This window comes from Siniperca chuatsi, linkage group LG13 (assembly GCF_020085105.1).
Source record: "Siniperca chuatsi isolate FFG_IHB_CAS linkage group LG13, ASM2008510v1, whole genome shotgun sequence".
NCBI classification, from domain to species: domain Eukaryota; kingdom Metazoa; phylum Chordata; class Actinopteri; order Centrarchiformes; family Sinipercidae; genus Siniperca; species Siniperca chuatsi.
Window position 1 is genome coordinate 2,721,488 of NC_058054.1, and position 26,690 is coordinate 2,748,177.

A 26,690-nucleotide genomic window follows, 5' to 3' on the forward strand; every position below is an offset into this window, starting at 1 on the left:
TTTGCCTGCATATGGCTTCCACTAATTTCCCACCCTGACTCCCCGTGAGCTAAATTCAGTTTATTTATTTTCAGCTCCTGAAAATATATGAAACAGTGTAAATATAAATCCTGATGTGATCCTGCTCATCTTATGCATTTGTAAACCTAATATCATTTCACATGTAGTCATTTCTTGTTGTGGAAAAAATATCCTTAATAGCAACCAAAGGTTTTGAATTCCAGACAATAAATGAGGTTTTTGTATTAGATTCAAATTGTTAATTATCATCCTCGATGGACAACTTGGACAAAGACTTGAAAAAACGTGAACTTGAGACTTGACTTGCCCAGATTTCGGGACAGTTTTCAATATTTGGTGCCGCAGACACATTTTGTCCAGTATAAAAAAAAAAAAAAAGCGTTTGATTCCCAGTTTTCACTGAAAAGGGCATTTTATGGCTTTATTAGCCAGCCAATAGTGACAGGGATAGAGATGAAAGGACACAAGCAGAAAGACAGATGGGGAATAACAAGCAACAAAGGTCCCTTGCCGGACACAAACTGGGGACATTGCGGTTTATCGTCAGCGCCTTAACCTTAACCATGTTAACTTCTGTAAAGATATTAACACAAAATAAAATTACATATCAAGATCTGCATCTTTCATTAGATATTCGTGAGAACCTTATATGAGATATAGATGCTGATGGCTTGTGAGGTGTAGCACTGCTGTTGCAGAAAACACAAAATTGATTTTATTCTAATTGAACTTAAAGGTTCCACGGTCATTTCAGTGGGTTTCACAACCCTTTAAACCCTGATGCTGCTCTTCAAGAATGAAAAAGAAAACTTCATAAATAAAAGTCCTTTTTCTTTGTAACTTTTTGCAGATGTTTTTGTTTTTGTCCAGTAAACTGCAGCAGGAAGGGCAACGCTGCAGAAAGCCGGAAAATCAATCAGCCGAGTTTGGTCTGCTTTGCCTGTGGCCCATTTGTGTGTTTTGGAACCCGCTGTACTTTGCCCCGTTGTGTTTTCTTTTTCCTTGTGATGCTCGTCCCGAGCGTCCTCCTCAAAGCTCACAAACCGATACTCTGCCAGACTTTGATCAGAGAGGCTCTTCTTTTTTGCCCAGAGGACACAGCTCCAAACATATTTTGAAACTTGTTCATCTCTCCTTGAAACGCCACTGAAGTCTCTTTGCTCTTTACTTCCCTCTGAGTTGTCACCCGAAAAGCTTGGAGGTCACGACTCCCTCCTCTCCTCCCTCCTCTCCTCCCTCCTCCCTGAGCAGCTCTGAGTGCCGTTACAGCCGCAGCGCCTTGAGAGATCATTTTGGCTTTGGACCATTTTTCTTCCTGACAGCTACACTCTTGTCTTATCATCCCACCGTTCTATATTTGGACTGCGTGGATCGTATCATCCAGGAGATTTTGATGTTTGTGGTTGTTTGTTGCAGGTTGTTGTCTGTGAATCCAGATTTATTCATTTAGAGTTGAGTCTGAGGATATATTGTTTTTCTGACACGTGTAAAATGTACATTTTTAAATACAAAAAAATCAGATTTAAGTATTGTATCATGGATATAATGTAAGTGCAGTATCAATACTTTGCTTTGACACTGGATCAGTGAGCAGATGTGATTCACATGTGTGTCATTTGTCAACCGTACCTGCTACACGAGTTAAATATGAGTTTTAGAGTTTTCCGGAGCTAGCAAAGAACAACAGTTATTTTCAAATATTAGTTCGACCCAGATGTGAGCACAGTAAGTTGGCAGTAGAAGCTGATCAGTGGTCTGTTGGCAGCACAGACTTCTGCTCTGCCTCATTAATTATTGATAAATAATCTGGCCTGTCATGTGACAGTGCGGCTGTGCAGATAACGCATGTTGTGCTCGTGTCTTTTCTCGTTCTAATGAGACGGACCAAACATCAGTGCTGGAATTTGAAATATTCCGACAATTTGTTGTCAGAGTCGCCTGCGATCAGTGGGAAATGCTTCATTAGTGATATTTAACAATTCATTTAGCTCCTATTTATTATCACTCTGGGACCATTATGCCACTGTGGTTTAATGGCTCCGTGGTTTCTTTTAAAAGAGAAGGCCTTCCCAGCATCACACATCTAAGCCTGGGCTCTGCTGATCCTGACTGCTGCTTCTGGTTGGTTGTAACCTTGTTGATTGTTTGAGTGTGACATCTGTACAGATATTTGAGCAGTAACTTAAGATCAGTGTGTTTTAAAGTAACGTATAAAGTATCACAAAGGAGAGATTTGGGGTGGAGTTTCACAGGCTTGAAACATTCAACTCTGCTTGAAACATGACAGTAAAAAGTTTGTGGCTGCGGTCAGCTTGAATTCACGTCAGTTACGTTGGATTCCAACGGTAACGAGGCTGAATACTGCAGATGTGCGGTTCCCCACCTTCCTGCAGTCTACTTTCCTTCAAGTTCAATATCCCGATTCCTCTGTCTTAGCATGTCTCTCCATCTGAGCCTGAATCTGTCTCTCTGACTGAGCCTTAACCTTTATCTCTGTCTCAGCTAGAGCCTGAAATTGTCTTTGTCTTAGCCTGGGTCTGAGCCTGTCTCATATCATGAGCCTGAACCTGTCTCTCTGTCTGAACCTGAACTTAAACCTGTGTCTGACTGAGCCTGAACCTGTCTCTCTGTCTGAACCTGAACTTAAACCTGTGTCTGACTGTCCTGAACCTGTCTCTCTGTCTGAACCTGAACCTGTCTCTCTGTCTGAGCCTGAACCTGTCTCTCTGTCTGAACCTGAACTTAAACCTGTGTTTGACTGAGCCTGAACCTGAACCTGTCTCTCTGTCTGAACCTGAACTTAAACCTGTGTCTGACTGAGCCTGAACCTGTCTCTCTGTCTGAACCTGAACTTAAACCTGTGTCTGACTGAGCCTGAGCCTGAACCTGTCTCTCTGTCTGAACCTGAACCTGTCTCTCTGTCTGAGCCTGAACCTGTCTCTCTGTCTGAACCTGAACTTAAACCTGTGTCTGACTGAGCCTGAACCTCTCTCTGTCTGAACCTGAACTTAAACCTGTGTCTGACTGAGCCTGAGCCTGAACCTGTCTCTCTGTCTGAACCTGAACCTGTCTCTCTGTCTGAGCCTGAACCTGTCTCTCTGTCTGAACCTGAACTTAAACCTGTGTTTGACTGAGCCTGAACCTGAACCTGTCTCTCTGTCTGAACCTGAACTTAAACCTGTGTCTGACTGAGCTAATTAGTTACTCAGTTTCTGGCAGGTTGAGTCTGAATTGTGTTCGTGAAGACCTTTAAAATTCATTACCTCTGTCTGAGCCTAAAGATGTCTGTCCATGTCCTGTCAATAAAGACAGTTTCAGTCTCAGGCTGAGAAAGAGACAGGCTGAGCCTTAAACAGACAGACAGGTTCAGACTCAGACAGAGAGACAGATTCAGGTTCAGACAGAGAGACAGGTTCAGGCTCAGGCTCAGTCAGACACAGGTTTATGTTCAGGTTCAGACAGAGAGACAGGTTCAGGCTCAGACAGAGAGACAGGTTCAGGTTCAGACAGAGAGACAGGTTCAGGCTCAGGCTCAGTCAGACACAGGTTTATGTTCAGGTTCAGACAGAGAGACAGGTTCAGGCTCAGTCAGACACAGGTTTAAGTTCAGGTTCAGACAGAGAGACAGGTTCAGGCTCAGACAGAGAGACAGGTTCAGGTTCAGACAGAGAGACAGGTTCAGGCTCAGGCTCAGTCAGACACAGGTTTAAGTTCAGGTTCAGACAGAGACAGGTTCAGGCTCAGTCAGACACAGGTTTAAGTTCAGGTTCAGACAGAGAGACAGGTTCAGGTTCAGGCTCAGTCAAACACAGGTTTAAGTTCAGGTTCAGACAGAGAGACAGGTTCAGGCTCAGACAGAGAGACAGGTTCAGGTTCAGACAGAGAGACAGGTTCAGGCTCAGGCTCAGAAAAGAGAAGGCCTTCCCAGCATCACACATCTAAGCCTGGGCTCTGCTGATCCTGACTGCTGCTTCTGGTTGGTTGTAACCTTGTTGATTGTTTGAGTGTGACATCTGTACAGATATTTGAGCAGTAACTTAAGATCAGTGTGTTTTAAAGTAACGTATAAAGTATCACAAAGGAGAGATTTGGGGTGGAGTTTCACAGGCTTGAAACATTCAACTCTGCTTGAAACATGACAGTAAAAAGTTTGTGGCTGCGGTCAGCTTGAATTCACGTCAGTTACGTTGGATTCCAACGGTAACGAGGCTGAATACTGCAGATGTGCGGTTCCCCACCTTCCTGCAGTCTACTTTCCTTCAAGTTCAATATCCCGATTCCTCTGTCTTAGCATGTCTCTCCATCTGAGCCTGAATCTGTCTCTCTGACTGAGCCTTAACCTTTATCTCTGTCTCAGCTAGAGCCTGAAATTGTCTTTGTCTTAGCCTGGGTCTGAGCCTGTCTCATATCATGAGCCTGAACCTGTCTCTCTGTCTGAACCTGAACCTGTCTCTCTGTCTGAACCTGAACTTAAACCTGTGTCTGACTGAGCCTGAACCTGTCTCTCTGTCTGAACCTGAACTTAAACCTGTGTCTGACTGAGCCTGAGCCTGAACCTGTCTCTCTGTCTGAACCTGAACCTGTCTCTCTGTCTGAGCCTGAACCTGTCTCTCTGTCTGAACCTGAACTTAAACCTGTGTCTGACTGAGCCTGAACCTGTCTCTCTGTCTGAACCTGAACATAAACCTGTGTCTGACTGAGCCTGAGCCTGAACCTGTCTCTCTGTCTGAACCTGAACCTGTCTCTCTGTCTGAGCCTGAACCTGTCTCTCTGTCTGAACCTGAACATAAACCTGTGTCTGACTGAGCCTGAGCCTGAACCTGTCTCTCTGTCTGAACCTGAATCTGTCTCTCTGTCTGAGTCTGAACCTGTCTGTCTGTTTAAGGCTCAGCCTGTCTCTTTCTCAGCCTGAGACTGAAACTGTCTTTATTGACAGGACATGGACAGACATCTTTAGGCTCAGACAGAGGTAATGAATTTTAAAGGTCTTCACGAACACAATTCAGACTCAACCTGCCAGAAACTGAGTAACTAATTAGCTCAGTGTAAGACTTTGCGTTTCAATTTATGAGCTCCATTTTGAGTTGCACCTGGTCTCATGGTTAGCATCGACTAACCAAACTGTAACTGCTTATAATGAGACCTCTAACTTAAAAATCGGGGAAAGCCTTTACTTTTCTGGCGTTTTGCCATCACGGGGACCCTTCCTCACACCCGTCACAGTCGTCCACTTCTAGCTCCGTAAACAGGGGAAAAGCCTCCTTCCTGTTTAATCAGAGATCAGATCCAGACTGCAAAGAATCCAAAGTCAGATTTTTGTTTAATGTGTTTGTTTAAACACAGAGACACAGAAAACCCTGAACCACCTGCCGCCTCTCCTCTCAATTATCTGTTTCTTATCTGTCCAGGCTCCATCGCTGCCTCATTGATTTTTGTCTGTTGCCATGACAGCAGATGGTCCCGCTAGTTTTGAAGACGCAACACCGACTCATTGTGTCGACCTGGGTCAGACAGACCTGACTCCCAACTTTCCTGTTCCTCTGTTACTCAGGCCCACCCGACACTGTTGATGGAGCCTTTGGTTTCTCTGGTGGAGTTATTTTTATTCAGTAGTTTCTTTTCATTGTTCCCTTGTTTGAAAAAGGAAGCTCAAGTTATCTCTCTTTTGCCTGTAAAACATAGAAAGGATGTTATTTTGCTGTGGTTACACATGTCTCAGGACCAGGTTAGATATCTTCATTCTCTGCATAGAAAACATAAAAGCTTTCGCTTCCTTTTTGCAGCTTTACCGTTAAGTCCACTTAGTCCTTTTGTTTTGCAGACAAATAGCTCAGAAAAGTAGGGATGTTCTCTGTTATCCCATCGCAAACTACAAATAATAATTATAATAGTAATAATATTAACAAATGTAATGTTACACTCATCTATGTGATCATTTTAAAACACTTTTTCAAACAGCAAGAGGAAAACATGGTGGGAAGCAGCAGTGAGGCTCTCATCTCCTCTTCTCTCGTCTTGTCGGTTTGTTTTGGTTTAAAGCATCACGGACAGGATGGTAAACACCAGCTCGCCGTCTGCAGTTTACTGCCGTCACTTTACAGGATTTCTAACAGTGTTAGTGATCTGTGAAGTTGCCCAAGTTGATGCTTTAAAGGAAGCTGGGTGGTTATTTCTGGCCAATCATTCCTGTCAGTTATTTTCTAACATTTTCTCACCAACTTCATCTCTGAGATCAGATTTCGGAGCGCTGCACTTCCGATAGACAACACAGCACAAAGCCAGCACGCCAGCGGTCACATGATCAGACAGGTTGTAAATAAATCCACTGTTTCACCAAACTTACCTGATTTGTTTGTTGTAAATACCAATAAATTTGATAGAGCCACCTTCTCGTTTACTATAAGTGTTCACACATGCTCTTATAATGCTGTGGACAATTACAGCAGACGTTTTAGTTTTTTTGTTTTGGTTTGGTTTACAGCTGATGGATCATTTGATTTAGACAATATGACTGAACTGTGGATTTCTTTAAAGCTCTCTGACCGCTCTCGTTGCTTCTTGGTGGCCCGGCAATGGAAGTGGTTCAGTATTTTTATTTATTTTTATTTTTGTTCGGTCGGTCACCCAACATTTTGGTTCAGACTGAACTATCTAAACTATTAGATGGATTGCAATGAAATATTGCACTGACATTCATTTTCCCCACGATGAGTCGTGATGAATTGTAATAACTTTGGCGATCCCTTATCTAGCTCCATCATCAGGTCAAAATTTTAATTTTGTGCAATACTTTGATTTACCTGCAAAACGAATGTCTCAGCTGAGGCTGATGGGACTATGTTTAGCGCTAATTTAGTCTTTGGTGAGCATGTTAGCATGGTGACGTTAGCACTGAGCTCAAAGCCCGACTAAGTACAACCTCACAGAGCTGCTATGGCTGTAGACTCTTATCCTCGTTATGTAATCATAACCAATAGGAGTGATGGCCAAAACTAAACCCACACTGTAAAACAACACTAGGTTGTTTCAGCATAAAAATATGAGTGACAAGGCTGCCCTAACATTTTTAGTACACTGAATTAGCACAACATTTTCGTTTATTAGTTGTTATAATGTTGAAGTCACTGCTTCAACTGCCTCCATGTAAATTTAAGAATTTTAAGGAAAAAATAGCCTACAGTGCATTTCTGGGAATTATTTCAAAAACATTTTATAGTTTCTAAAAAAAAAAACTTAATTTACCGTGTTGAGTGAACGATCAGCAGAACATTAAATTCATTGATCATTCATTTGACTTGAACTCTTGATGTTCTGAAATGGTTCTAAATGTGATAACTAGACTGTTTAAGTTTACTTGACTAGAAACCAGCAGATCTATCTAACAACACTGAGTTAAGGATAAAGGATGAGTTGATGTATTTCTATACATTATGCAGTGGAGGCTGTAAAAATTTAAAAACCTTTAACCATGTCACTGCATAAATCTACATGATGGTTTGTTTGGTCCAGTATTTAAACATATTAGAAGGATTCACTCAGGCTTTGTTTATGTGACCTCTGACCTCTGAAGCGGCCTTGACAGTGGCATTAGCAGAACTGTCTGTGTGATGAATAGGACGGCTGCTCTGTGATTCCTGTACATGTGGCTCTGCTCCAGGGGCTGATGGGAGGTTTTCTAGCCTCTGTGGCCTGGTATCAATGTCAGCATGTGTTGTGCCGTTCAGGCAAATGACGAACAGTAAAACCTGCGAGCCCTGCCGGCTTTAAATCTGAGGTAACTGCAGCTCGGCTTAATTAACGCCACACTCTGCAGGGTTACATCCTCCGAGGACGCTGCACGCACAGCACAGAAATGATGTTAAGATTGAATCCCTGCTGGGGATGAATATTCAGACTGAACGTTTCATTCTCAATCCGCAGTATACACAATCCAAGGGACACTTCAAGGATTCATGGGAAGGAAATACAAAGACATCTTGTTTCCTGAGTGGTCTTTCCTTTTTTTTCTCTGGACTCTCCATATTCCTCTCGCCCTCTTTTCCTCTCTGGTATGAATTATTTAACCGTTCTCCTCAGAGTAACCCCCCCAATCTCTCTCTGTATCTCTGCTGGGCCAGGCGTCCCATGCTGCAGCCAAGGACAGATGCAGAGCTGTGATGGGCGGCTCGCTCTGCAGCACCAGGGAAAGAAAGAGCCAGTGTAGGAGACAGAACATGGGTGTTTGCTGCTTATGTGTGTGTTGGTCTGGTGCTGAGGGGGCGGAGCTCACGGGGAGCAGGTGCGCGTGCACATATGTCTGTAAAGGTGAGCACTTACCTGAGGCCAGGTAAGAGTCTTAAGTAAAAGTACAAAAGTATTAGCATCAAAATACATTTAAGGTATCAAAGGCAAAAGTACTCATTATACAGAATGACCCATTCCAGAATATATATTTTATTACTGTATTATAATTATTAATAAATGTATGTGTTCATCACTTTAATGTTGCAGCTGGTAAACGTGGAGCTGATTTTAAAGGTGGGGAACGCGATTCTGGAGAAATCCAATGCCATGACAAATACAATGATACAGAGCGAACAGCAACACAGCAAGTAACGTAACTAACGTTAGCTGGGTTGTGGGTTAGCTTAGCTAGGTTGCGGGCTAGCAAACTGTCGCTACAGTTGCTGCTGTGAAGCTAACAGCCAGAGAGGACGAGACGGTTTCCCAGAGCAGCACAGCAGCTCCAGACAGCGATACTCACAACTCTCTTGCTGCTACAGCTAACATCACAACTGCAGCAGATCTTGAAAAAGTACAATTTTGCCTCCGAAATGTAGTTGAGTAGAAGCAGAAAATGGAAATACTCAAGTAAAGTACAAGTAAAGTAATTGTACTTAAGTACACTACTGGAGTAACTGTACTTAGTTACTTTCCACCACTGCATTTACACACACACACACACATTTGATCCCAAAGTGCAGGTGTTTCAGACCCTGCTCATCAAAACCAGCAACCCTCCACTCACAAATATCCGTTTTTAAATTAAAACAATCAAATTAAAAATAAATGCATTGGATGCATCATAAAAGCTGCTTGCTGAGCGACCTTTTCACATGAGTCCTTTTCACGTTTCAGTCTGTGTGAGAGAGGGACTGAAAATCAATAATCAATGCTGCAGCTGCCCCACAAGTGCCTGCATTTGCACTACATGTGGATGAAAACATCACTATTAAGTGCAGATTTTGCAAATTCATTTGGTATCAATGATTTCTGATTGCAGATAGATTTCTGGGCAGCAGCTCTGGATGACTACAGCAACACCGTGACTGTCATATCGGTGCTGTATATTTCCTGGTTTCATCATAATAACTCTGGCAGGCCTCGGGGTTTGTCTCTAGTGGCAGAACAGGCCCCTCTGGATGAAACCCTCCACCAGACGTTGCAGTACATTGGGTACCTGCCTCCACTCAGAGAGGACACATGGTGATTTATGCCAATCTGTGAGATTGCTGTGTTTATTTTATTTTATTTATGCAGAACCGTTATATCTGATGAACTGTGAGTGTCCGTTCAGCAGCAGCTCGATCCTCCAGGAGCCGACAGCTGGAGTCATTCGTCATGTGGCTGGAGACACGAGCGGCTTGATTCATGGCGGCTTTAAGTCAGCGAGCATCTCCAGAGGCGCAATCACAGAACGGCCTCACGTGTTCATCTCATGAAGGTTAACTGACACAATGATGATTCACCTTTTATCCAACCACAGTCACACGCTGGGATTCTCCATGGAGATGTAGTTAAGTGTTTGTTGCTTAAGGAGATTTTTTCGGTCTAAGTGAATGAGACGACGTGATCAAGACAATTCAAAATGTTTACTGCCGCCAGTAAACCTGGTGGAGTTACTGTCATTTATTTAGAAAATAAAATTCAGTTTAACAGCCAGACATATTTGTTGTTCTACAGTAGTTTTTTGCAAAAGTGACATGATCAGATTAGAAGTTATGAGCATTATAATTTAAGGCATTTACCGTATAAACTCGATTTGTGTTGTATGTTCACATTTCCACTAGTAGGGCAGTAGCTTTTGATTTGGAGTTCAACCTACCGTCCAAACAGGAGAGAAAAATGAAATACTCCGGTGGGCGGCGTTCTTAAAATGCACTGTCACTCTGATCTGTCGATGCTCTGTTGCCCTCAGCAGACTAGACAACTGTTGTTCTCTTTGTGAACACAGTTTGGAGGAAAGTAGTGAGCCCTGCTGAACACCAAACCATCAGAGACATAAATTAAAATATGACACCATAACCAAGGCATGAAGGTGAAGCTGTTTGCTGTCTTAAAATGTGACTTCCTTACAGTAGTGTTACCACGGCAACAAATAAAAGGAGGGTCAACTCTACAACAACATTTTATGAAAAAGCTGCAAGAGTCATGTTTGAATACTATCGAACAAATTACGTGTTATGTCTCAGTCATTCAAACTTAATATTTGGGTAGTCTGCCCCTTTAAAGCTGCATGAGTTGATTTCTGTCCACTAGGGGGCAAAAAACATTTGAACAAGCTAACACAGTTGACTTATTCTCTAAAGATGGCTAACATTTGCCAACAGTTGACTTTTTCTACCTCCAGCAGACACAGAGCAACATGATCCTAGACTGTATATAAAGATGGACGACGCGTCTCCACGTCCTCCCGCTGTACTAAATGAAGCCAAAATATCCCGGATACGGGAGCTGCCATCTTGCGCTGGTGACGTCATTTGGAGCCAGAGTCTGCGCAGCAGCGATCGGGGTTGGAGCCGCGGTATCGAGGTCCCGCCCACACACCCGGTCGACCCAATCGCGAGCCGGCCTCAGCTGTCAATCATGATGTGTAACCCCCTTTTTATAACATCTAACAACTAATTTATCAGAAACACTTGAACAAACATCAGCGTGAAAAGAACGACGTAAAATGACAGAAACCATCTTTGGGAAAAGTTTCTTTGACGTAAACTTTGAGTTTTTAGTTTGGCTCATGTCCCATCCGCTAACATGGAGGGGGCGGGGCTTATGAGCTGTACTGCAGCCCGCCACCAGGGGGCGATCGTGATGTGTTGGCTTCACTTTTGTGGAGCTGTCATGTTGTCCATCTTTACATACAGTCGATGATTCACACCTTTTTTATAAATTTGTTGTTTTATCAAACAGTTGCTTTATTTACACATCCAGCAGCCACAGAGCAACACGAAGTCCGATATTCACTCTGTTAGCTCTGGGTTTGGTCTCCACCAGCTGCTGAGGGAAACATCTGGCTCTTTAGCTGCTAGATGCTCCGCTATGTCCAGCAGCTGGACTCCGACTGCGTCTGTCTGCTGTCTGCTGCTGAGCAGGTAGCGTTCAGTGATGAAAACAGCTGCCTGCTGCTGAACACTGAGACTGAACGAGACAGGAAATGTGCTGCAAAACCAAAACTAGGAGCTAAAAGAGGCTAAAGATTTGACTTTTTCTCTGCAGTGATTGTGTCTTTGACAGGCTGGAGCGATCAGCTGATCGCTAGCTTGCAGGTCTCACGTTCAGTGTCATGTTTATTAGGATTCATCTCTGGGAAAGTGCTGAGCTATGAGGGCTGAGGAGCCATCATGTAACAAGAACCACGCCACGCTTTCACTAAAATTAAGTGCTGATGTCAGGGAGTCTTTTTTTCTGCTCGTCTTGCCGTTTTGTTGAAACTGAATCTCTTTTCCTTGAGGTCTGAGAGCAGCCGGGGCTTAGTCAGAAATCAAAGACTAGGAAAATCTATGAAGTTGCTCAACTAAAAACTAAATTACAGTCCAGCTAATTGTATCCTAAATTATTCCTATAATATATCCTTTGATAGTAAAATTCCTTTAATATCTTTTATATTTTGGCTCTAATGTGAAGGCACTTAAAATCTAACCAAAGTTAAAACAGTTTTTCAATCAAAAACCATCTAATTAGTTTTTTTTAATTATTATTTTATTACTGAGAAAGAAAACCTATGGTGTTAACATAGGGTGTTGTTTAATCGTAAATGTTAACCGTAGTAATCTATTAAATAACTAATATTGTCATTTTATAGAATATTTTTGTGATGAACATTTTAGATGGCATTTGCTCCAGTGATCCTCCCGGTATCCATCACCGTCGGACAGCTGGTTGAACTGGGAAGCTCCCAGCTGTGATAATGAATAACTGCAGGTGACGCAGAGGGAGGCTGAAGAAAAACCTGTGCTACGCAAACCTTCCTGGATAAATGCAAATTGTGATTCTTGTTTTCCTCCGTTTTTCTTCATTACTGTCTGTGCGCTTCCTCTGCCACTGCAGTCACTTCCCTTTGTGTCTTTCAACCTTGTATTATGAAAGTTGGATGAAGCGGATGAATAAAACACGTGGGCTGTGCCGCTGAAGAGTCGGCCACATCATGAATATTCAACCGGCTGGAACTCTGACAAAGACCCTTCAACTCCACAGGAAACCAAATCACTCACTGGGTTACGCCGTCCGTCCGTCTGTCCGAGTAAACAGGTAACACTCAAACACCTGGAATCCAAAACAGCACAGATGTTCAGATGGCAAAAACCCCTGATTCTGAATTTTATTCCAGCCTCAAAGGTCGTCAAAAGTCTTAAATGTTACATAACGAACAGTTTTCAGAGGTGTTTTTTTTTTTTTAAAGTATATGACAGTTTATTAAAATGTCACAATCACAGAACGGCCTCACGTGTTCATCTCATGAAGGTTAACTGACACAATGATGATTCACCTTTTATCCAACCACAGTCACACGCTGGGATTCTCCATGGAGATGTAGTTAAGTGTTTGTTGCTTAAGGAGATTTTTTCGGTCTAACTGAATGAGACGACGTGATCAAGACAATTCAAAATGTTTACTGCCGCCAGTAAACCTGGTGGAGTTACTGTCATTTATTTAGAAAATAAAATTCAGTTTAACAGCCAGACATATTTGTTGTTCTACAGTAGTTTTTGCAAAAGTGACATGATCAGATTAGAAGTTATGAGCATTATAATTTAAGGCATTTACCGTATAAACTCGATTTGTGTTGAATGTTCACATTTCCATTTCCATCTCCATTTTCCTTTTTGTCCATGTATGAAGTCATTTCATTCATTTCGGGATAAGCGTGAATTCTTTCGCTCAAAGTCAGACATTTTTATCTTATGCAGTTTGTGCCGTCCTTGTCAAGAATGGGGAACCTGTGAATCACTTAATTAAAACTGTCAAAGATGGAAGCAATAATAATATTAAATTAAATTAATACAAAAATAAATAAAATGTAATGAAATAACAATATAGTGTAATAATAATAATAATGTTCAACAATAGTAAAACAGATGTGTGCTAGCATTAGGGCTGTGCGATTAATCGAATTTTGGCTTCCAAGGATTACAAAAACAAGATAATGGAGATAAAACGATTATTGTTCCGTTTCGCAATGATGCTCTCGTCTCGTCTTGTGTTTCGCCCAGACTCACTCTCAGCCAGGCTGTGGCCATGTTTAGTGCGAGCAAAGATGACGGGGGTTATAACTGCTATAACGTGCTAGTCGCCATTATTAGCTTAAGCCATATGGCATTTTACACTGCAAAAATTAGCCTAGCGGACTTTTCCTCTACTCACGGCTTAACAAATGACATATTATTTATACTTATTTATACTTTTCTTACTCACCGTTGATTTAAGTGACTGCATCTCCCGACAGAACTCCACGGTTAATTTCAGCGTTTATGTCACGTAACGAGTTGCCTCAACAGTAGCCTAGTTCACCTGTCTCTCCTCTGCTCCGCCCCCCCAGGTAGTCAACCCAGGGGAAACACCGCGTTGCTTTCATCCTCTTGTGCTCTAAGATGCCGTTTAAAGTTGATAAAATTCGATTACTACAGATTACCATGGCAACGGTAGAAGCTTCTAAGCAGGTCAGTCCTAAAAAGTTTTTTTTTTAAAGTTCAATAAATGCATGATGTCTCCTAAGTCAATGAGTAATCGTGTTAAATAATCGTGATCTCAATATTGACCAAAATAATCGGGATTATGATTTTTGCCCTAACTAGCATTAATAAAAAGATACGTTTTGAGAAGTGATTTAAAAGATGCCACTGATTCTGCAAGTAGCGCGACATTAGACTGACACTAAACCTCTTATGGTGTGTTCAGAACATAAAAAAAAAATTACATACAAGTTAAGACAAGATGAAAATGTTTTATCTTGAGCAAAAAAACACGCATGTTTATCCCAAAGTTCAATGAAGCTACTTCATAAACAGACATGAACAGAAACAAAATATAGCTTCTGGTGAGTGAGTTCTGAGATAGTCAAAGGGTGAGCTGAACAGAAATGCACTTCACACACACACACTCGGTACTTAGCTAGCTGGCTACAGCTAATGTCTGTAGGAGGTCTGGGTGGATTTTTGGGCGTACAAAGTGTCTGAATTTGTATTTTGGTCCTAGAGGCAGCTTCACACTGCTCATCATTTATAGAAACACATTCCTACATACTTGCAACCACAAACAGACTGTGTTTTATTTTTTTATTTAAATACTTTACGTGTAAACGCCTCACTCTCTATTCTTTAACCTGGAGCTCTATAAATCTTAGACCTGAGCTCAGCTAGACTAATTCCTGGCCAAAATAAAAGGAGACACTGAAACTAAATTAGCTTAAACAAATGCACATTCTCACTTCCAGTGTATTTCTGTGTAACGCAGCTCTGGTGGAAGCTGGCCTGCTCCTTCATGACGTCAGACATGATTTACAGTCCGTGTGGGAAGCTGCTGGTGTAAATTGCCCAAAAACCCAAGACGCCTCGATTGGAAGTCACAGATGAGCTCGTATGCAGCCTCCTGCGAGCAGAGGGTCATTTGTTTTCATAATCAGAATTGACAAAATGCGACGCTGTTGACTTTGGAACAGCAGTGTGTGCAAGAACAAATGCAGAAGAGAGATTGTTTTTCTGCAACTTTGGTGACCTTGTACTCCAGATTCTGCCGTTAAAATAATCTGAATAAGACTTAGATTCTGGTTCATTTACTTTGGCAGCTTTTTTTAATCATTGCCTTCTCTTTTACCTCAGTAAAAACCCTCCTGAAGCCAGGCATCGTAGTTCTCACTCCACTGCTACAGCTGCTACAAAACCTTTGGGCTTCATTCCTGCAGTTGTTTGCAGATATGCTGTATTCCAACCCAGCATCGCAGCAGTTCGTGAAACCGTCACAAAATGTCATCTATAGATTTGTGTACATGGACACTTATTCTCCATTTTTTTTGTGACACTCAGCACGACTTTCAAACTAATAAGGGCGAACGTAGTGTATAGAGATGGGAGGAGGTCACACTCAGGACTTTCACATGGGACACTGGGGTTTGTTTCCCGTGTGAAACCAACAGTCTTCATCAACATGTGAAGTTTGCTCAGTTGTCACAGACAAGAAGTCCCTAAAAGTGCTCAGAACAATGACGACTATGTTTCCATGACGACTGAGCAAACTTTTCCTGCCGATAACGTCCGTTTCATGCGGTCAAAAGCTCCAGAACACGTGACTAAGTGGATCTTGAGTGGAGATTGTTTTGTCACCTGCTGTTTTCAAGGTCAAGAATGAACCGTCAAGCTCGAAAGCTTCAGAGTTAACACACCGGCCTCTTAAAAAAAAAAAAAAAGTGACATTGTGGAGCTCCACAGTGTTCAGCCCACAGTACGCTGTATGTGTATAAATGTGTGTTGTTCTCGGGGAGGACGGGGGAGGATACGTAACAGGAAGCAGACGTAACAGGCCCAGTTAGCAGCTCTTTGTTTTTCTGGGCCGGACAGTCTGTGTGTTTTAAACGCTCTTGGATTAGTTAAATAACAGATCATTGTTGGGTTGATCTTGAAGCCTCGAGAGACGCATCTCTCACTGGAATATTGATAAAACCTTAAAAATTACCTTGTGACCATAAAAAATGTCTACTCAGAGAGCCCTTGATACATTTTTGGCAGACAGTATATTTGACATATTAATTGTGAGCAGGTGGAGGTTTGATGCTTTGCCTCAGGACACTTCAGCAGGATGTTGCCACTGTGGGAGTCGAACCTGTGACCGAGGTGTCACGGGTCGGTGTCTGCAGCAGCACGTGTCCTGTCAGCTGCCTGCAGGACGGATGGTCTATACTTGGGGACGGCGTGTTCCTCTCAGCCAGTAAAATTACATGGATGATGAATTTGGTTCCATTCGTGGAATATTGATCGGAGCCTCGTCCATCACCAATCACTTTACACCCACATATTGACACGCAGAGCGCTCTGAAGTGTTCTGCCGAGCGCTATCAATCCACCTCTGCCTAAATCAGAGAGGCAGCCAGGCAGAGAGGCAGGACTGTGACCAGGAGGTTGCAGGTCTGAATCCCTGGACTGGCAACTGCAGGTAGGAAAAGTGAGCATTGTAATAGCGCATTCTGCGTTGTAATCGTTACAAAAAATAACAGTTTAGCTACAATGCTAACAACTATATATAAACTAACACAACACATGGATGACTCCATGTGTTGTGTCAGTCTGTATGACCCTAGGTCACTAAACTGGACATTGATCATTACATCTCTGCAATACTTGAATAACTGCAATATCCGTGTAATACTCATGTGCAATATTTAGTTGTTGGTTTTTTTTAATTTTTTTTTCCTATTTATTATTCATACCTGCTGCTGCAATACTACTTATTACTTATATTATTACATTGCATTTATACCGTATTATCATCATCAACCGGTAAACCCACTTGGTACTTCACACTTGTTTTATCTTATACTTACACCCACCTGGTACTTCATTTATTTTCTGACCTGTTTTTTATAGTTTTTATAGTGTATTATATTATATATTTTTGCTGGTACTTTCTCCTGTGTGCACTGACGTAAAGGCGAGCTGCTGTAACAAAGAGTTTCCCCTCGGGGATCAATAAAGTCTTTCTGGTTCTGATTCTGACTCGAAGGGATAGACTACGAGCAGGATGTCTATTTGATGGATTGCCATAAAATTTGGTTCAGACATTCATGTTCCCCTTTATTTTCATTTTCACTGAAAAAACTATTAAATTCATGATGATGTGACATTTGCTGGGGTCTGTACCAAACAAACAGAAAGAGATTTGCAGGCCGGGCAATCTCTGCAGCACTACTTCAGTATAATGCTGTTTTGTCACACATTGTACCTTTATCAAAAAATTGCAACTTCTGCTATTTGGATATTTCACTTGGCCATATTGTGATTTCGATAATATTTCAATTAGAGGATGAATTGTAATAACTTTGGTAATCCTCTGACTTTTCATCTAGCACCATCATCAGGTCAGCATTTGAGTTTGTCCGATACTTTGGTTTATGACCAAATACCTGCAAAACTAATGACTTGCTGATGTTAGCATTTAGCTTAAAGCACCACTGTGTCTAATAGAGTTGCTAGCATGGCTGTAGACTTTTAGTCTAAAAACATTCCCTGTTTCTTTCCATAGTTCTCATCTTCATCTTGTGTCTGGAATGCACAGATGTTTTGCATTGACTGATTACTGAAATGTCTCCATCCTGTTTGCGTCTTCATGAATTCTGTTTGGTTAAAGAAGATCTATAGTGGTGGAATGTGACTAAATATGTTTGAATTGCCTTGTTGTTGAAATGTGCTATACAAATACACTTGCCTTGCCTTACTCGGCTACATCTCAGAGGCAAATATTGTACTTTTTACTCCGCTACATTTGTCTGACTGCTTTAGTATGTATCTCCAAATTTGGTCATTTTGAATGTGAATGTTTATGATGAGCTGAAGGATGAAGAGTTTCCTTTATGTACTGAGAAAACTCTCCTCCTCCTGAAGCTGAATAAACTCTTTAACCCCCCCTCGGATCAGCTGGGAAACGCATCGTCACAGAGCTGAAAACAGGCTGTTTCTCTGAGCTCAGGGAGACTTTTTAGAGATACGTGGTTCTCACAGGACGGCGACGCTGCAGACACATGATGATCTTATAGACCATGATGCATTGCTGCAGGTTAAACTACCCAACAGGATATAAAGCAGTTAAAATGAGCTCAACCTGAAACATCTGCAGCAGTAAAATGCAACACACACATTAATGCAGCAGGAATATGAATCCAGAAACATCAGATATAATAAAACCCTGACAGGAAGCGTTTTAATCTCAGGCAAGTTCTGAAGCATTCCCATTCCTGTCCCAGTACATTCATACAGTGAGTTACACTTAGTGATGTTCAAGCTCATATTCATTACATTAAATAATAATAACTTTATTTGTGTAGCACATTTCATGCAAAGATGCAGCCCAAAGTGCTTCACAAGACATATGAGTCACAACAAGTTTGAATCTAGTCTGGATTCAGACTTTCCAACCCAGGATCGTCCGGCTGTGAGGCGACAGAGCTGAACACTGAACCAACACGACAGCCTCATTCTGAAGTTTCATCTCCATGAAAATCACTGAAATGACCTCAAGTCCATCTGTTGTCTCGTGTGTGTCAGGACGCGACTAAACTTCTTCACACCCGAACTCCACCAAATGAATTCGGACTATTTTTCCACTTTTTTAAGTCTGTGTAATAAATCCTCTTTATAGAATCCTCTGATACAAAATGTATTATTATTATTATTATTTATTAATTAAACATGAACACTGCACTTTGTGGTGTTTCAGGAGGGAAACTGCCTCAGTTCGACTCATATTAGTGTCACATTTTCTCCATCAGCTTTGAATGAGACCCTGGAATGAAGACAAGAAGAAAACACTTTGTTCACGTTTGTTTATTCATCATGTAAACCTTCAGTTCGTTCACACATCCCATCAGTTACAGGTTTATAATACCTCATAGTACCTCATTTGTATGTCACTTTGGACAACAACAACATCTGGTCTGCCAAACAAACAAATGTAAATGTAATTATAGATTTCTTTACAAATGGATGAAAACAAAATATCTCCGATAAAGGAAGGTCTGGTGCTTTCTCTCTTTAGACCCATGCAGTGGAAGAGAAACAACAACAGACAAACACAGCAATACAAATATTCAGCCAACATTTAGAGCACAGAGAAGTTTCCATCTTCATGCAGAGAAATGTCAGTTCAGCTCAACCAAAGTCATCCTGAGCAGTGACAGCCTCCATGGCTAAACAGACAGGAAGGAGCGCCACCTAAAGAAACTCAAACATTTACAGAACCGCTGATGAGAAGGTGTCACAGGACCACCCATAATGTTTGATTGACAGCTGATTTCTGTGCAGTGAAGAAATGCCACAACAATCAGCGCTCAGCAGCAAACATGAAGACAAAATAAGTTTAAGAGTTAAAACACAGAATTTAACCCACTGTCCCTTAAATGACTTCTGACTATTTCAGTTTACAGAACTCAGCAGTGGCTCCAGAAGAGAAAAGCCGAAGTCCAGCATAGAGAGGCTGAGTGAATGTGGTCTGGACTCTGTGGAGGAGAGTCATGGTTTCAGAGATGCTGTAGAAGGACAGAATACCTGCACTGTGATCCAGGTACACTCCTACTCTGGAGGACCGAGGACCTGAGACGGGAGTTTGGACATTGTTGTACCAAAAGTTATAACTGTTGTTACAATATAACGCCCAAGATTTGTCATTGAAACCAAATACACATTCAGTCCAGCTCCCTGCTCCGCTGATATTCTTGTATGTGACTGCTACAGAAACTCTCCCTCTCCACTCCACCTCCCAGTAACAACGTCCAGTCAGACTCTGTCTACTCAGGACCTGCAAACATACAGTGAATCTGTCTGGGTGACTAGAATAAGACTGTTGTTCACTCATTGCTGTTGCTTTTCTGTTCCCTTCAGATAATAACAGATATGTGTTTGCTGTGTTTGGATCCAGTGTGATTTCACATGAATATTTTAAGAATCCAGCTCTGGTCTTGGGCTCTGCTTGTGACAGTAAAACATCCACTTTAGTCACCGTCAGTGAGATGTTTGTCCATTTCTCACTCAGAATGTCCTGTAGTTTATCTCTGACCTCTGACACAGCCGCTGTCACATCCTCAAAGTAGCTCAGAGGACGGATATCGATGCTGGATGAGTCTGTAGACTCCCTGAGTCGTGACAGTGAGGGGTAGCTGTGTAGAAACTGGTTGTGATCCTCTGTGCGTGAGAGCTGCTCCAGCTCAGCGTCTTTCCTCTTCAGCTCAGTGATCTCCTGCTCCAGCTTCTCCTGAAGCTCTTTGGCTCGACTCACTTCAGCTTCCTGCTGGGATCTGACCTGCTGCTTCACATCAGAGCTTCTTTTCTCCATGAGACGGATCAGCTCAGTGAAGATCTTCTCACTGTCCTCCACTGCTTTATCAGCAGCTTCACATCTTTCTGTCTGTCCTGGATTCTCTGCTGGATGTTTTGTCGACTCACCTCGAGCTCTCTCTGCTTCTTGGTCCTTTCTGCTGCAGCCGAGACTGTGTCGTGGCCTTTATGTTCATCCACAGAGCAGAGATAACAGATACACTGCTGATCAGTACGGCAGAACATCTTCATCACCTCATCATGACGAGAGCAGATGTTGTTCTGGAGCTTCTTGGAGGGGTCCACCAGCTTGTGTTTCTGAAAGGCAGGTGATTCATAATGAGGCTGGAGGTGTTTCTTACAGTAAGAGGCCAGACAGACCAGGCAGGACTTGAGGGCTTTCAGTTTTCTCCCAGTGCAGAAATCACAGGCCACATCTTCAGGTCCAGCATAGCAGTGATCAGCAGGAGCAGCTTGGAGTCCGGTCTTCTTCAGTTCCTCCACTAAAGCTGCTAACATGGTGCTTTTCAGCAGGACAGGCCTCGGTATAAAGGTCTGCCTGCACTGAGGGCAGCTGTGGATGTTCTTCTCATCCTCTTCATCCCAGAAGCTTTTAATACAGTTCATGCAGTAGCTGTGTCCACAGGGAATAGTCACCGGATCCTTCAGTAGATCCAGACAGATCGAACAAGAGAAGGTTTCCCGGTCCAGCTGAACTCCTTTCTGCGCCATTTCACCTCTCAGTGGCAACTGCTGTCTGAGTTTCACTTTCTGAGAACTGAAAGAAGTTTGAGCTGTGATCTAAACAACATGTGTTTGTGCAGTGAATGGGGCCTGTCAGCTCCTGCCCTTCACCACATGTTGGCTACACCCATCTTCAAACTGTAGATCTGAAGGGGAGGGAACATGCAAATATGTGGGCAGAGTGTCGCTCGCTGTGTTCTGGAGCAGGAAGAAGAGGGAGGGGTCATCGAGCTTTGACTCATCCCAGGAAGAGGAGCAGCGCTGTGAATCTGAACTTTGTCTCCTCATTTCCACTGAAGCCTCGGTTCAAACCTGCTCCCCGTTTGAAAACATTTCAGTTTTTAGCTGTGAAATCCTTCTTCTCCTCAGGCTTCGGTGATGGCTCCATGTTTCTCCAACTCATCCTCAAATTCTTTTCAGCTTTCTTTAACTGGTTAAAAACCAGCTGACTGACAATAATCAAAGTAAACTGTCAGAAAATACTGAAACTGCTGTATAATAATTTTCTCACATATTTAATGATCGGATTTGAAGCATTTTTGACAAAACAGTTGAATTTCAGAAGATCATCCGGAGCCAAACCAGCATTTCAAGCTTCAGATGGGTTTAAACAAATATCATCAACAAGTTATTTGTTGCAGCTGTGAATCCAGAAGGACACGACTGAACCAGATCAGCTGCTTCTGCAGTTCATTTGTTGATTCATATGAACTGATGAATCTGTAGAGTTGATGGACTTTTGTTTGTTTGTTTGCATTTGATGAATATCTTTAGTCTTTTCACAGCTAATCAACAGAGATCACACTCTAACTTTTTACTTTCATCATTACTTTAAAGAAACCAGAAGACTTTTGTAAAACATGGCTGATTTGAAGTGGAAATAAAGGAGGGCCAACTAAAGTAAAAGCTGCAGTCAGTGAGAATCAGAAGCCAAACGACCACTAATAAAGGCAATAATTTCAGCTTTTTTATTTGAAATGATGCTATCCTAGAATGTGTGTAAAAGCTGAGGAGTCAGAGATGAGGACTCGAACCTCAGCTGCATCACAAGGTGCCATTTTATCACCTTTGTTATATTCTGTGTAAACCAATGAGTTTAAAATCCAAGACTCACACTTTAACTTCCTGCAGTGTGCTGACGATATGGCACTGGTTGGCCTTCTGTGTGAGGGCGACTCTGCAAAAGATGGTGCATATTTTAAACATGTAGTTTTCCTGCAGCAGTGGTGTGAGGAGAGTGTGTTTAGTAAATGTAGGTGAAACCAAAGAACTTTTCTCCTGATACATTTCAACCTTTGACCTTCACTGGATCCCCTGTAGAAACTGTCTGTAGTTTGAAATATCTTCGAACTGTGATTGTGATTTTACTCAAGTAGAAGTACTTGTACTAAAAATGTGATTTGATAAAAGTATAAAGTCAGTTAAAATGTACTAGTAAACTCTAGAAAATCTGAACGACAATGGAAGGTCAATAAGTCCGAAATAACACATAAACCCCTAAAAACGTGTAGGAAGTATCGGTAGAAAGAAAATAGTTCCTACATGAAACTGCTCACAACAAGGTCTGTAGATTATTTTGAGTAACCGGGTCATGATTTATGGAAAGAGACTTTGCTGTTCAGTTTTTCAAATGTATTTTTTTGGCGCTTTGAGCTCAACAAGCTGAGTGCCATATAGTCCCATTATATTCAAAAAAGGCAGACTGTTGTAGTTTGTCAAGCAGGGTAGCAGGGAAAGGACCCAAATGCAGACAGGTAGGCAGAGCAGGTGCAGATCAACCGTTTAATAAGAAACACAAAAAAAGGCCTAGACCTATTTCAGGTAGTCCAACAGAGGCAACACAATTCAGACAGGGAGCAGGCAAGCAGTCTCAAACAAAAGAAACAAAATCCACAAACCAGGGAACTTGACTGAGCTGCAACGTACGATGACAAACTGACACTGAACAAAGGAAAAACTGATGAATCAGAAAACACTCATGAATCATTTTTGCAAACATCATATTAGGCAACATTTTGTCATTTCAGTGTGGTGGACCCTGATCTGATGTTTTTCTCCAAATACAGAAGGTAAAAGGGTCAGAAAAGATGCCCTCTAAACAACAGAACTGAAAAAGAAAAGGAGAAGAAGTGAACACGCTTTGAACGAACCCTCAAACTGATCAATATTTGTCTTGGATGTTGTTGTCAGTTCATGAGAAGATTTAATGGCGTTGGAAGCTTAAAAAAAAACAAAACTATTAGCAGGAACATCCGTTTGATCAGAAATGTTAACAAACAGCTCGTCCACGTGAACTGTGTCAGAGCTGCTGCGAGCCAGAGGACGGTCCTGTAGAGCAGCAGACAGCTGGAGTCAAATTATTGCTTTTTCAATTACAGACTCCTTCTGCCGTTTGTCATCCACATAATTAGTCAAATCCTCCGACCGCCAACGATTAAGTAGAAATACTAAAGGCCACGAGACATGCAATCAATCTATTTTAAGATTGGTCTGTTCTCTACTTCAGGGAAAATCCTGTTGGGCTGTGTGTGTGTGTGTGTGTGTGTGTGTGTGTGTGTGTCTTGACTTGCCTTGCCTGTAGGGAAGTATACATCTGTATATCTGACACATTGTATTGTGTGCGAGTGGCAACGCTTCACATTATATTGATTTTAGTGTTTTGCAGTGACAGCGTTTCCGGAAAAAGACGTTGCTTTTGAGTTTTATGCATTTTTTTTAAGTTTTTGTGCATCACAAACAAAATTCTAGTTACTTCAAAACCCCTTTTTATTGTAATTTGGATGAACTGAACCTTTTAAGATCCTTGTACAGTTAGTCCGGGTACAAATCCACCCCAAATACTGCACTACTTCCTCCTGTTTCAGTAACGTTTGCTAAAAACTGCAGCTGTTTTAGGAAAATACTGAGCAGAAGTAGTACACTAAAATTCACTTATTAAATGGCTCAAATATACTTTTTCATATGTCCATGGACTGTATTAAACACATTCATGCCCCCAGATGATTTCCTCTTTTAGCCAAGTTGTTAGCAATATGAACACATTTAAAACAATATGATTTTCAGGATGTTCTCTTTGCTGTTTCATGTTCACCGCTGCTGGAATCAAGTTCATTAACACGGAATTGGCATTATGAAGAAATGTTCCTACGTGTCTTATTTAAATGTGTTCATTTATTTTGGCTTTGATCTCATTGATATTCAGTGCTGACGCCAGCCTTCGCTTTCAAACGAGCTTCAGGGACGCTGCCGTTCCTCAGCAAATAATTAACCAAATAATGTTTGGTTTTTTTTACCTCTTAAATGTAAAAACATCATAAGCTGAAAGTCAGCAGCTTCACTGTGTCGTTAATGTACAGACACTACACTCTGCAGAAAGGTCCTGCAGAGCCCCGAGGCCGAGGTGCGGTACTGTGTGTGTGCGGGATCCAACAGAAAGTTTACAGGGACAATATGTAGAATATTTAACATCATCATCAACATTTATCATCATCATTAGTCATTTTAAGATGACCTTTGAAGTAGAATAATAAACACTATGATGTGCAAGGCACCAGTGATCCGTAAGGCCGGTAACATTGTGGGGGTGGAGCTGGACTCTCTGGCGGTGGTGTCAGAGAGGAGGAGGCTGAGGGTGCTGGCCAAACTACACGCCATCTTGGGGTAGCAGGCGAGGGCAGCAGGTTGAGGGTAGCCCCACCCAACAAACTGATCCGTCCATGACGTGCTGGTCAAGCAAAGGAGCGCCTTCAGAGGAAGACTCATCCCCACAATGCACCACAGAGCGCCACAGGAAGTCATTCATGCCTGTGGCCATCAGACTCTTTAACTCCTCCTCTCAGTGTCAGTCTGTATGACCCGAAGTCACTAAACTGGACATTGATCATTAACATCTCTGCAATACTTGAAATATTGTGCAATATTATCTGTTTAATACTCCTGTGCAATATTTAGTTTTCCCATGTTAGTTTTTCCTATTTATGGTTATTGATATTATATACCTGCATTACTGCTGTGCAATATCTTAATAATCTCAATAAACTACACTTAACTCGACAGTACATGCATCTCTGCTTATTACTTATATTATTACATTGTATTATTATACTGTATTATCATCATCAAACGGTAAACCCACTTGGTACTTCACACTTATTTTATTTTATACTTATACCCACCTGATACTTTCTGACCTGTTTTTATAGTTTTTATAGTGTATCATATTGTTTACTAGTACTTTCTCCTGTGTGCACTGACGTAAAGGCGAGCTGCTGTAACAAAGAGTTTCCCTTCGGGGATCAATAAAGGATTTCTGATTCTGATTCTGATATATGCAAGTGTGTCTGTGGTGCTCTATAGTCAGCATTTTATCAACATTTAAAAAGCATAAAAAGCTCTCTTCATGTCGAAGCTGTGACGCCTCGGGGTTGTCTTTCAGTGTTGCAGGTTCCTGGTTGGTTGGAGATGGACGCAGCGGGACACTGTCTCCAGCTTGTACACAACCCGGCCTCCCTCTCCCCTGGCACCACCGTGCGTTACCTTGTTTTTTAGTATTAGCTTGGTTAGCCTGGCAGTACGTTTCCCTGCCGGTCTCACTTGTTAGAGTCGACATTTTTGTTACATTTGTTAAAATGAATTAAATAAAATCCCTTTCTTTTAGTTAACCCCTCGTATGTGCTTCCCCTTATTTGGGATGGTCTCACAGCCGGGCCGTAACAAAGGAGGGGCTCATCCGATTGGAGTACTAAGTTGTTAGCAGTGGTGAAAGAAGCGCTCATCTTTAAGTAAAAGTAGCAATACCGCTCTGTAAAAATATAAAAGTCCTACATTCAAGATTTCACTTAAGTAAAAGTATAAAAGTATTAAAGTAAAAGTGCTTGTTGGTCAGAGAGTTTTATACATATATCATATTATTGGAATATTATGACTTTAACATGTAAGTATGGTGTTAATGTTAGCTGGTGGAGATGCAGCACATTCTGGATAGTTTAATCTATAGCACAGCATCATATTAGTATCATTTTATATGTTTTGTTTGTAAAATCTTAATCTGTAAAGTAACTAGTAACTAAAGCTGTCAGATAAATGTAGCGCAGTAAAAAGTACCACATTTACCTCTGAGATGTTGTGAAGCGGAAGTATAAAGTAGCATAACACTGAAATTCTCAAGTAAATTAAAAATACCTCAGATTTGTAATTAAGTCCAGTGCTTCCTCTCCACTGCTGGCTGTTCGCAGTGTTGAATCGACGAGTTCTTCTTGTAAAACTTTGATTAGCGACTTTTGTCCCGTTAACCTGAAGCATTTTGTTGTCGGGGGTGACGTAGCAGGGGTGAATTCCCCGTGTAGTGACGTCAGGACCGGGGATTCCCCTTTCTGCGCTAGTTTTGGAAGCTCGCGTGGGCAGTTCAGGAACCGCTGCTTCCGGGTTTCGTCCGCTGCTTCCGGGTTTCGGGAATCATCTTGCGGCTGCGCAAATTAGTTTCGCTCTGCAAAGTCACGCAAGTTGAGCTGATATAAGATGATTACAGAGGCATTTTGTCCATATATGTATGTTGTAATAATCATACTTTATTCCTGTGTATGATTCCTGTAGGTTCCTGCTAATGTCGTTGTTTTTTTCCATTTAAGTTAATTTTTAAATTGTTTATTTTTCTTT

At 41.8% G+C, this 26,690-nt stretch overlaps 2 long non-coding RNA genes and 1 pseudogene across 2 annotated transcripts; 1 reads left to right on the top strand and 2 right to left on the bottom strand.

The window, feature by feature from the left end:
- Positions 1–4,853: 4,853 nt before the first annotated feature.
- On the top strand, positions 4,854–9,946 carry LOC122887018. Its single transcript, XR_006380456.1, has 2 exons — positions 4,854–8,325; positions 9,284–9,946. It is a non-coding gene; the product is annotated as an uncharacterized LOC122887018 (long non-coding RNA).
- Positions 9,947–10,023: 77 nt separating this feature from the next.
- On the bottom strand, positions 10,024–26,431 carry LOC122887017. The gene is made up of 4 exons (XR_006380455.1): positions 26,217–26,431; positions 13,693–16,416; positions 12,492–12,543; positions 10,024–10,258 (listed from the first exon to the last, which is right to left on the bottom strand). It is a non-coding gene; the product is annotated as an uncharacterized LOC122887017 (long non-coding RNA).
- LOC122887015 lies at positions 18,791–22,586 on the bottom strand (annotated as a pseudogene).
- Positions 26,432–26,690: the final 259 nt, after the last annotated feature.